This window comes from Chenopodium album, chromosome 1 (genome assembly GCF_948465745.1).
Source record: "Chenopodium album chromosome 1, dcCheAlbu1.1, whole genome shotgun sequence".
NCBI lineage: Eukaryota > Viridiplantae > Streptophyta > Magnoliopsida > Caryophyllales > Amaranthaceae > Chenopodium > Chenopodium album.
In genome coordinates, this window is record NC_137834.1 from 54311652 (window position 1) to 54324837 (window position 13186).

Sequence of the window (13186 nt, forward strand, 5' to 3'; positions counted from 1 at the left end):
GATCATTGGATCGTAGGTAAGGTGGGCTTAGGTTCGGTTTGGGCTCAATTTAATATTTTGGTCATAACTTATTCGTTATAACTCGGATTTGGGCTTATAATATATCGTTGGAAAGATCTTTTAAATCCCCATCCAACTATTCAATCATTGAACCCAGATAATGGACCAAAATAAACTAGATTAAACGTTTTTATGAAAAGGACACGAAATGAATTATTTTAAAGGACACGAAATGAATTATTTTGGGTTTAAAGGCACGAAAAGAGGAAAATAAGTTATGGTTTGGGGAAATGGGATAGAAATTGGGTTGGTTTTATGAAATGGAAATACGGATTTAAGCACTCCAAGATTAAATAGTCAACCCGACCAATAATGGCGGTGAAAGGTTGTTCATCATCGGGTTTGGTTTTGGGGAGACATTTTTAGGTGTCTACAATAATATATCGTTGGAAAGCTCTTTTCGAGCCCAATCTAACTACACTAATATTGGACCCTTGCCATGGACCAAACTAAATTTGATTTGATATAAAACAGGTTTTCAAAAATAGAGAGAAAGAATAGAATTAAATTCCAACCGCAACACTAGACTTTCCACACTTTCACTTCATTCGATTATGATTCAACGTGAAAGGTATTCATCACTAGGTTTGGTTTTGGGGAGACAAAAATGGGTGTCTACACTCATCCTCACACTCACATTTTGGTTCCTCAAAAGGATCATAGGAACCCTCAACCATAAGGTCGTATTCATCCTTGGATATATCTCCCTCTTTTTAAAAACTCTAAGTATCATCATCTTCCATATCATCATCAGACTGGTCATCTAGGCTGTAACCAGTATCTGTAGACTCATCTTCACCATCAGCATACACAACAAAAGTTGTATCCACAGTGTCTTCACCTAAGCTACCTTAAGTTCCCCTCTTCTCACCCTCACTCTCAAGTGTATTTTCATCCAAATGCTGCATAGTGTTAACAACACTCTCACCTCCACTTGTACTAATTACAATACCCTTTCTTTTGGCACTGTTTCGGGTGTTTTTGTGTCCCTTGGGATAGTTACAACTTGAAGACTGGATTCAACATGGGCGCCTGTACCTGCAAAACAAACAGAGCTCCGAATGGTCGGAGGTCTGCCTCCGATGATTAAGTTAGTATGGATTCGGAGAAAAACGTGCGGAAAGTAGGTATCTTCTTGGATTTCGAGATTACGTGTTCTATTTTTTTGAGAGCAATAAGTGTCATAATGATTAAGACGTAAAATTCAAGATGTCCCAATTATTGGGGGAATCTCCTTAATTATAGGATTCTAGAAAAACATGTCCTATCCTTGACAGGCAAAAGTTATATCACCCAATCAAAAGTAATTCCTAAATATTCTAACAAATGCATATAGGGAAGTAGGGCCGAATCCACAGGGAAACAAGTCTTTCTATTCCTACTTAGTTATTGTAATCTGAATTATTAAGTAACCAAAATATTGCAATCGAAGGATAACTAAACTACTAAGAGTAAAAGTGGGAAGGAATAAAAGTAGGAAGAGAATCAATGAATAAATGACCTAGGGAATATGTTCACCAATAAACAATATTTTAGGGTAAAACATAACAATTAATCAGCAATGCATAAATTAATCAGATCATAAAGGGCTTTCGCTACGTATTACAATCACATAATTAATTTACCGGTATTAAATCTCATCTTTCGAATCTCGACTTAACCATTTATAAATTAACCTACCTATTGAAACTAGACCTAAACATCAATTCTCATCTCTCGAATCTCGAATCAATATTGTCAAACTCATGCATAAAAGATCAGGCCTAATCTAGTCACAGAGCATTAAATCAATCAATAGGAAATTAATCTAGCATTGACAATAAACAACAATAAATTACCCCTTCATATATATATAATAGACTTATCAAACTCCCTCAAGCCAAACCTTTGCTTGTCCCTAAGCAAAGCAATAAATAAATAAATCAATACTTCACCCCCAAAATAATTTAAATCAATAAATACGATTCAAGGTAAATCTGACAAACATGTATCAAAGTTAACTAATCAAATCCGTCTAACTACCAATCTTCCCTAACAATTGTCAAATAGAGCAAACCACAAGAGCATATAGAATTCAAGACTAGTGCTTACACGCTCGACTCTCATTTATGTGGCGAGTAAAAGATGTACTCGATCGCTCTCCATCCCAACCCCTTTATGTGAACAATGCCTTCCCAAACTCACACTTTCGTGTGTTTAAAAAAGACAAGTACTCAACCTACTAGTTGACTTGAAATATGTCAAATCATAACTTGCATTGATAAACAACACTTTCACATCCATACAACTCTATGCACAAGGTCGGAAGGTCTTTAAAGCTTGTAACGTAAGGCTAGGGTAAAGGGTAGGAAATATTTGGGAAAATGTGAGAGAAAAGCAATGCTTTAAAGGGAGCAAAAACCTAATAAAACCCAAGGTAAAAAATAAACAATGACCAAATCATCTTCAATCATAACTTTACTCCACAAAAGTTCACCAAACAACCAAAATTAACATCTCACATAACCACCATCACTTACAATATGATAATAGAGAATTAGAGTCAAATAAAACAAACTTTGAACTCATCCTTTTTTTTCTTCTTCAAACATGAACTTTTTTTTTTCTTTTCTATTCTATTTTTTTTCATTGGCAACCTTCAATTAGAACACTTGGACATTGAGACAATATTTTTTTTTCTTTTTATCTCACATTGGAGATTTTTTCGATCTTAAACAACAAACTATCAAAAAATTTTCCAATCTCAAACTCAAAAGAACAATCACTCTTCTTTTATTCCGACATTGTGAAAATATTATGCACACCACAACTCCCTCACCTCACCAACTAATAGCTCCCCCAAGCCAAGCCTGGGACTAGTAACCAATGGGGCTCAAATAGGCTTGTAATGTGGCTAAATAAACAATAAAAGGGCAAGGCAACAACATGGGTAGCAAGAAGGGAACAAAATGTATCTAATAACGTTTAAAGACCACCTAAAAGAATGAACGCCTTCGCCCTCGACAATGTGCATAATAGTGAGTCATGAAACACTACTCATAGTTGCAAACCAATATTCAAATTCATTGACATACCAGGAACTAACACACATTACTAACCACATCAACTAGTCAAACACTATATTCACAAGTAGTTGGGCAAAATTGACGCATGCTAGGGCATCCAAGCATCAAACTTCAAATCATGATCAACAAATCCACAATGCTCATCATCATATACCAAGAATCAAAACAATTTTTTTTCAAGTATGTATTTTTTTTTGGATTTTTTTTATTTTTTAAAGCAATAAAAATCTAAACTAAGGGAACAATAAAAACTATACTAAGCACACCAAAAGGAAATAATTAAATAAATAAATAAATAAAAAAAGAGAGGGTGAAAGATATACCAAGCGCACACGAGAACCTCCCCCCAAGCTAAATTAGACAATGTCCTCATTGTCTTAAAGGGAAGCTAGTAGTCTACTCCTCATCATCACCACATCAATGTCACCAAAGCCTCATGGATTGCAATGCATCTAGTTGGAACAAATTTGGGCAAAAATGAAACAAAGTGTTAGTGGGAAAAAGTCCAAATTTGAGTCAGGTGTACTCGTTCGATCATAACTTTTTATATATAAGTGAAAATGCAATGATTTTAATTTCATTGGAAAGTAGACTTGAAGAGCTTTCCAACTATAGGTCACACGCCTAAATCTGATAAGAAACACAAAAGTTATGGCCTATCGTAGTTGACAAATTTTGCTGACGCTACGTGCGCCCGATCGGGCTAGTTCTGCCTGATTGAATACGAGTTCAGTTCCAGCGTGAATGAATCCTTCTCTAGCTCAAAATCTGCACAAAAACAAACTCCCACAAGCATACGTTACACTCTCCTTACCTCTCTACAAGAAAAAATAATATTAAAAAAAATAAAACACACACACACAAAAATAAGAAAAAAAACAAAAAGCAAAATAAAGTACGGGTTGCCTCCCGCAAAGGCCTAGTTTATCAAGGTCTCTCAATCGAAAGAAGTCAACGCCTTGAGTAACTTATCAAACGCTCCTGCAAACATTTCATTAAATACTTTATAGGGCTTAATTGCAAGCACATTAATCCTTACAAAGAAAAGGTTAGGAGCACATAAAGAGAACTCAAGGTAGAAGGATAAATCAAAAGAGAGAGATGAAAATACACCACAACCTTCTATGTCCTCTGTTAATAATTTAGAATTAATAGAACGAACATGGAGGTAGTCATTGTCTTTATCATCCAACAATGACTTGAAAATTTCACCCTCATAAACAACCTCATCATCAACAAAGGAATTTTCAACCATCGTTTCTACAACTAATGATTTTTCAATCACCGATTCGTCAACCAATGATTTTTCAACCACAAATTCTATAACGGGTTCTTCATCCTTAATAGCATTCTTATTATTATAGTGTCCATAGACTTTTTCATCAAGAGCCTTCCAATAACTTTCATTAGCAACTAATCGTTTCCAAATATGATCATATGTATATGGAAAGACTCTAAAATCATCAGGAGCACGCACGAAAAACTCACTATAAGGTCATTCAGGATTTTCATGACAAAGACGATATTGACCAAGACAGTATTCAGGTGTTGCATAAAAATCATATTATTCTTGTAGTGGCGTAAGCATGGATATTTTAAACTCATAAAAAAAAAAAATCTAGACTTTAAAAATAATTAGAAATAAAAATAAAATTGTTTCCTCGGCAACTACGCCAAATTTTACAGACTAAAGTTGTATCACCTAATCAAATGTAATTCCTAAATCCTCTAACTAATGCAGATAGGGAAATAGGGTCGAATCCACAGGGAAACAAGTCTTGCTATTCCTAATTAGTTATTATAATCTAAATTATGAAGTAACCAAAACATTGTAATCGAAGGATAACTAAACTACTAAGAGTAAAAGTGGGGAGGAATAAAAGTAGGAAGAAAATCAATGAATAAAAGACCTAGGGCATAAGTTCACCAATAAACAATATTCCAGGGTAAAACATAACAATCAATCATCAATGCATAAATTAATCAGATCTTAAAGGACTTTCGATACGTATTAGAATCACATAATTAATTTACCGGTATTAAATCTCATCTCTCGAATCTCGACTTAAACATTTATAAATTAACATGCCTATTAAAACCAGACCTATACATCAATTCTCATCTCTCGAATATTGAATCAATATTGTCAAACTCATGCATAAAAGATCAAGCCTAATCTAGTAACAGAGCATTAAATCAATCAATAGGAAATTAATCTAGCATTGACAATAAACAACAATAAATTACCCCTTCATATTATTTATGGATCCCCACAAACCCTAGAAAGAATACTACTCAGACATAATTAAATCTAAACTAAACAAAGCAATTAAAGGAAACATGATTAAGATCAAAGTAGAGAAAATAAGTAAATAAGGAGGGAAGAGATAGTACCAAAAGAAAGAAATATAAAATTGCATAAATTAAGAGTTTAGTGAGAGAAATAAGAGATAAAGTAATATTAAGAGTTTAATTAAGAGGAGAGAGAGAGAGAGAAAAGTTAGAGAGAGAAAGAGAAAAGAAAACTAAACTAAAACTTAAAGAAAAGAAAGAAATAATATAAAACTACCTAATGAAAGCCTACCCCCTACGTATTACTACTTCTTCCTTTTATAAAGAAAAGTAAACTAAAAACTTTTAGTTTCCTATTCCTAATAAAACTCAAACTACAAAAACTAATACTCATAAGTTGCCTCTCGTCCGCAATAATAAAAGTATGGGCCCAAATATATAGCAGCTAGCAAGCCTACTTAAATGCTTGGCCCAAAATAATTACACCAACAATTGCAAGCAGCGACAGCTTGATACATCTACGCCTAATCGGGCCGAATCCCGATCGATCAGGCCCGTCTGTTTGGCAGCAAGCTAGGCTTCTTTTGAGGAAATTGGGCCTTAGACTTTAACTTTGTTCACTTAACAATTAGCTCTCAATTAGCTTGGTCTGTAATTGTTACGGGAACTTTGAACCTTTTTTCATTTAACCGAGCCCCTTAATCACCGAATTAAATTTCTTTATCTCGGTTTTAGGCTTAAAATATTTTGTCATAAAATACGATCCGACTCTAATATCTTCGTAGTGGCTCAATAAGCTCGGGAATTATCATAAATCTGCAAATTCCTACAAAATAATACCAACTTTTCAAAAACACTAGAAAACGTATATTAATAAAAAAAAAGCTCCGCAGAGCTCAAATAAGCACAAATATGACCGTGGGACGGGGAATAAATATATATATAAAATAGACTTATCAATCCTAGGGTTTGATGACCTAGGAATTAGGGAAGAGCCGTTTTGTGGCTCCCCTTGAGATTTGGGCCTTGAAGGTCGCCATTCCCAGGGGGCATATCTGAGTGACACGTGTCGTCCATCTTGGGAGTCCATTTAGACACCAATGAGAGCAACACGTGTCATACTCTCATTGTTCCACTTGGAGGGGTATTAATATCCAAATCATTTTCCCTTTACAGGGGTGACGTGGCATGCCACGTGACGCCTGTGATAGGTGTCGGCCTTTGATTGGCCAAATTATTACTTTTTACTGTTGGGAGGAATCTAGGGTTTTACCCTAGGTTTTCACCCCTTCTATAAATAGAGGTTGACTTCCCTTTGGATTCACACTTGCGTGAATCTTGAGAGAATCTTGAATATTTTGAGTTTCAAAGACTTGACTTCTTCCTGACAGCATTCGACTCTCGGCCGTTCGTCCGCCTATTTTTAGAGGACTTCCGGATCAAGAACCTCTATTACCTTCTTCTAAGTTAACCGCATGATCCTTTCTTTATTTTATTTTTGCATTTTTCCCTTTAAAAATGGTTTCTTAAACGCACCCCGCACGGTCTAAGTTAGTCATCAGCCAGCCACCGGGGACGGCTGAATCTAGAACTAGGAGTGTCAAATGCTCATTCGAAGACTCCCCTTTGAGAACTTCTCCAAATCTGACAGAATCTGTGCCGTTGCAGAACACCATGGAAAGAACAAAGCAGACTAGTCGGACGTATAGGACGGATGGTTCCTGGTACCATTCGGAGAGTTCGTTAGTCTATTCTGAAGGCTCCATTAGGGCGCCTGTCTCTGAGGTTCGCCAGGACCCTCCAAGCACTGTTAGTACCCCGAGCTCCTCAATTTAGGGTGATTCGGATGATAATTAATTTCCCGGGCCGAGTGATTCGGTGCTAGATGTAGAAATGGGGGAGGACACTGCTGGCCCTAGTCAGCAGGTCCCCATCTCCGAGGAAGACTCTGATGATGACTCTGGGTCATCATCTTCTAATAGCGCCTCCATAGACTCGGAGGAGGCGTGGTCCAAATTAGAGGACGCCCGAGAGTCCCTCTCAGAAGAAAAGGGAGAGGGCTTGGCGGAGCCGTCTGCTTTGCGGCGACTTGAACATGCCCCTTATTTCTTGCACGTCGCCAAGAGCAGGCAGGAGAAAATCATAGCCAACTTCGGCAAATTTATCTCCACCCATGTCATGGGACATGGGTATTTGTTGTCCGTGCCTGATGGTGAGGACACGGTCACCTGGCCATAGAAAGCCAACTATGGTGACCAGTGTTTCAGATGCTATGAGGCGACCATACAAGCTGGTTTGCCCTTCCCTCTCCATCCGGTAGTGGAGAAAATTTTGGACGAATACCAACTGGGTATTTGGCAACTAGCCCCCAACTCTTGGGTAAACATTTTGGGCTACGCTGCCGCCTGTGAGATGCTGGAGGTGGAACACAGCTTCGAGGCATTCGCTCATATACATTATTTGAGCAAGACTCCACATGCAAGCGGGGCCATCTGGTTTACCCTTACCAGCCAAAAAGGTTTTATGATAACATTGGGGAAGGAGAACAAGTGGAAGGAATATATGTCTAAGTTTTATATAGTCTCTTCCCCAAACTTCCAAAGTAACAGGCGATACAATCGCTGGAACAAGGAGCCGCCCCTCCTTGCTTGAAAGAAAGGCATGCCGCCTGTCCCAAGGCAGGCGCAGGAGAAGATATAGGATTGGGGCCTTTTCTCTATGGCCGTTGAACCAATGAGGAGACGGGTATAAAAAAGGTAACTTCCCCAGAGCTACATTCCCCGCTTTGAGTGGCTCTCGAACGGGACATATTTAGGCGCTTGTGGCCTTAGCTTTGAGAAGCTGAGAGGTAGTAGGCCGCTTGGATTTACTTGCTTTGCTACTCATATTGATTTTTATGTTTGTTTGAGTTTTTAACTCTATTGCTGTATTGTGCAAACATATCAATGTCAAAGCTTCTAGATCACAAGAAGCCCTCTGCACATGTGGCAGCCTTCTAACATTCAAACGTTCTAGGAAAACGGATGAACGAGGAGTAGCCGCCAGGCAGAACTCCCAAGGTGAGACATATTTCTCTCTTATACTTGAGTCAAGATTTTGTTGAAGTCACAACTAACATGTGAACTCTTTGTAGGGTGGCTCGTCCAAGCCTTCTCCCTCTAAAAAGCCGGACCCTAAGCTGCGAAAGTAGTCGGGTGGTGATGTTTGTGCTGCAGGCAAAAGCTGAAAGCACATCGCCTCCAAGCCAAAGAAGGGGACCGACGCCTCCACCCTTGTCAAGACCTCAGTGAAGCCGGATACTCCTGTGGGATTATCGAAGAGTGGAAAGCCACTCAATACCGCTCTCGACTCGGTAGCAGGCGGCAGCAAAACCGCCACAGAGGAGGAGGAAAGTTATATCATTCGGCCGTACTCCACTTATTTGATCAGATAACACTGACCACAAAGGGAACAGGTTCTTCAGAATTTTAACTTAGCTTATTTTGGTTGTTTTGACAAAGATTCCAGAGATGCCAACTAACATATAGATGGCCAAGCAAATGCTTAGGGCGCTAAACCTTGATGACAAGGCGTCTGTAAAGGGAGTCGGGACCCTCAATCTAGACGCCATACTGGCGCTTCTTTGCGAGGTAAAACTTTTAACTTTTGATTTGAATAATAATTGTTTGGACGATTGTTACTAATTTCTTCTTTTTTTTTTTTTTTGGCCAAATGCAGGCTATGCTGCGCGTGAGTGGGCTTAGAAAGCCACTCAATGACAAGTCCAAAGAGGTAAAGGGAGCTAATGCTTGGGCTGCCTCCTCCTTAGACAAAGCTCAATTTGAGATTGCACAAAATGAGATTCTGACTCTTGATATGATGTATTTCCAGGCGTCGAAATTTGCACTAAAAGAAAAAGGTTAAATACCGACGGAAATTTTCTTCATTTCTTAACTTTTGAACTCATTCTTTCTCAAACCATCCCATATTTACATATTTATAAGAGTTTATGACTTGAAATGACGTAAAAAAAGCAATTTTACTAAGTTTATGGGTCCATATTCTCAAAATCAAGCCATTTCAAGCCAAAATGGGTTCTTACATGCCTATTTTCTTTATTTCTTAACTTTTGAACTCATTATTTCTCAAACCATCCCATATTTACATATTTATAAGAGTTTATGACTTGAAATCACGTAAAAGAAGCAATTTTACTAAGTTTATGGGTCCATATTCTCAAAATCAAGCCATTTCAAGCCAAAATGGGTTCTTACATGCCTATTTTCTTTGTTTCTTAACTTTTGAACTCATTGTTTCTCAAACCATCCCATATTTACATATTTGTAAGATTTTATGACTTGAAATCACATAAGCAAGCAAATGTACTAAGTTTAATGGTCCATATCCTTAAAGTGAAGCCATTTCAAGCCGAATTAATATGTTTAAAGCCAAAGTTGTATTAAAGTTGTTACCGCAATGTTCTTGACTTTGGCATTTGCTGGCACCTTTCCTTTCCCAGGGATCTCCTTGAAGTGTGTCTTCATGAAAAGATCATGTGCAGTTGGTAACTGGCCATTGTTTTTCGCCGCCTTTGAACGTACATGCACCAAACCAAATTAAGCTTATCATTTCAATGTAACCATAATTATTGTCTTTTTCAATTGCCTAAAAAACAAACTCACCATCCTTTTAGCATGTTGTACAGATGAAATTGAACCCTGGTAATGGGTTGGCTCAACCACATTGTCCATCGATCCGCCTCTTCTGTTCTTCTTGTTTTGTTCGGACCTCTTCTTGTACTCTTCATCATTTTCCAAAACGTCCATCATATCCTTGTGGACTTCATCGATCATCCATCTTGGCTTCTTACCGTTCATCCTGTGTGTGACTGCGTGAAACATGTCCTTCAGCCGATCTGCGAACTTGACTTCGAAGGTTCGCTTCACATGGTCGTTTAACTCAGGTGCCCATGTGCATTGTTTCTGCATATGTCAAACATTTAAAATTATCAAACACAACTCCATCAATAAATTTAGTAATACATAGCTATAAGTATAAAATGTCATACGCAAAACAAGTTCCACCAATGATCCTTCGTCTTCTTATCAAGTTCTCCGTAATTCCTCCAAGCAGCTCGATAGTAACCTGTTAGGGTGTTAGAGACGACGTTTCTCACAGGTTTATCGTCAAACCTATTTTAATATGAATCATGAACGAATAATAAATAAATAGTTTATGTTAGAGTAATACATAGGTCAGTGATAAGAAATATGGGTAGAAAGGGAATGAAATTACAACTACATACATACCAGCAAGTGGCAGGGTCTAATACCACTAACTTAGAAGACTGTGAGGCTTGTTGCCCCTTAAGCAGTTGCTCATGATGATGTATCTGCATCTGTGTTTGAGGATCCTCATTGTCACCCAAATCTGCCGTGTCCTCCATGTCCACCATTTCCTCGTCGTCATCATAAATGAGAACTTGCCTTTTCTCCTTTCCCTTATTTTTCTTTGATGATTCTCCTTTTTTCCCTCCCACCATTTCCACCTGAAAAAGATGTCAGTCACATGCCATGATATTATTAACATTATAAAAATTACAAGTATAATGAGATGTAACAAGATTAACAATAAAACGACAAACTCTTTAATTGATTTTACAGTGACAATCAAATTCAACCAACAATTACACAACTACAAGAAAATTTAAGTATTCATTTTACAGTAACAAATAAAATTCGATCTCCTAGTCATGACTTTCATCGCTACTATCATTATTGGTATCATCACTACTATCATCTAAAACCACATCGATCTCATCATCCTCGTCACTATCACTAGAGTCGACGCTTGATTCATCATCTTCATCGCTTGAGATTATTAAGCCGCCATCATAATCTTCGTCATCATCCTCAACTAGGTCATAGTAAAGAATGTCATTCGGTGGACAAAGCGTTGCATGGACTTGTGGCGACGGTGCCTGCATAAAATCAAGGTCCACTGGAGCATCAACCACTGACCTTGCTTGTGTTTTAAACACAGCCCACCATTGAACTCGATCTCTTTTTAGGCTTGGGTAGGATGTGTAGTACACTTGGCTCACTTGATAAGATAATACAAAGGGATCATACTTGGGGTATTTCTTAGTATGATTCACTTCGACTAGCTTGTATTGTTCATGTATGTTCATACCCCTACCACAATCCATCCAACTACACTTAAACAAAATAGTCTTGTACTCTTTTTTTGGACCAGTGTAGACAAGTTCAATTATATAATCTAGAATGCCAAAGTACTCTCCACCGTCATCACTAGACACACATACACCATAATTCATCGTGGAATTGTGTTTGCCATGGGAATGTGTATGGAAATTAAATCCACCAACAAAAATCTGCCTCCAAGTTTGAACACGCTTTAAAGGACGCATGCACAATGCTTGCAGGACATCTGAATTTGGTTTCTCTTCAACCACCTATTTACGTCACAATTCAATAATTAATTAAAGTGAATTGCAAGATCTAAAAAGCATATTTAAAGAGATAGAACATTTCTATCACTTTATGGTGAAACCAATCAGAGAATTCGGTGTCTCATTTCTCCATAACTTCTTCTCTACGCAAAAACGGTCGGGAACTAAGAACGTAGTCCTCAAACTTCCTATTAGGTCAATGATACAAGAGAAATAAGTAATTCAACCATTTTAATTCTTCAGAACTATGAATAAAATTCATTCTTTAACACATATACCTTTCGTATTCACCAAGAATGCCGCAGTTTCGTAAAACGAACAAATGAGCATACTCGAGTTCTTTTTCATATAAATACCGAGTTTTACCCTCAGTTGAGACACGACCGGTATCCACCGAGAACAACTCTGTTAAGTCAGCGTTTTCCATTGTTGATTCCACGTCTACATTTACATTTCGACCGAGATCCCGAGTTTTTGTGTCAACTGACGGCTGAAAGTAATTTGAGCAAAAGTTTGCTATCTCTTCGGTGAGATAAGCATTACATATGGAACCTTCAACTCGAGCCTTGTTCCCAATTTTACGTTTCAAGTGATTAAGGAACCTGCAATTAAATTAGTATAAATAATTGTGTAAATAGGTCATGACTATGATGGTTTTGTATGAAAGAGGAAGTGAAGGGGACTTTGATTTACCTTTCGAAGGGATACATCCATCTATATTGAACAGGACCACATAACTTGCCCTCATATGGCAAATGAATAGGTAAATGCTCCATGGAGTGGAAGAATGCCGGAGGGAACACCTTCTCAAGCTTGCAAAGGATTTCAGCTATGTTTTTCTCTAATCGCTCCATGTCACTAACGGTGATTGTGTAACAACACAAATCACGAAAGAATTGAATGATCTCTGTAACCGCATTCCAAATATGAGTAGGGAGCAATTTCCTCAATGAAGTAGGCAACAACCTCTCCATGAAGACATGGCAGTCGTGGCTTTTCATACCATGAAGCTTACAACCTTGTAAATCTACGCATCTGCTCAAATTAAAGGCATATCCATCTGGAAAACGCAACTGTTTAACCCAGTCACACAACACTTTTCTTTGAGCCTTATCAAGAGCAAATGGGGCTTTTGGCATGCACTCTTTTCCCCTACCGTCCTCCTGCAGATGAAGTTGTGGCCTTTTACAATATTTAGCTATGTCATTTCGAGCCGATGGCGTGTCACATGTCTGTTTTTTCACATCCATAATGGTGTGGATTAACTGATCAAAGAAGTTCTTTTCAATGTGCATGACATCCAAGTTGTGACGGATGA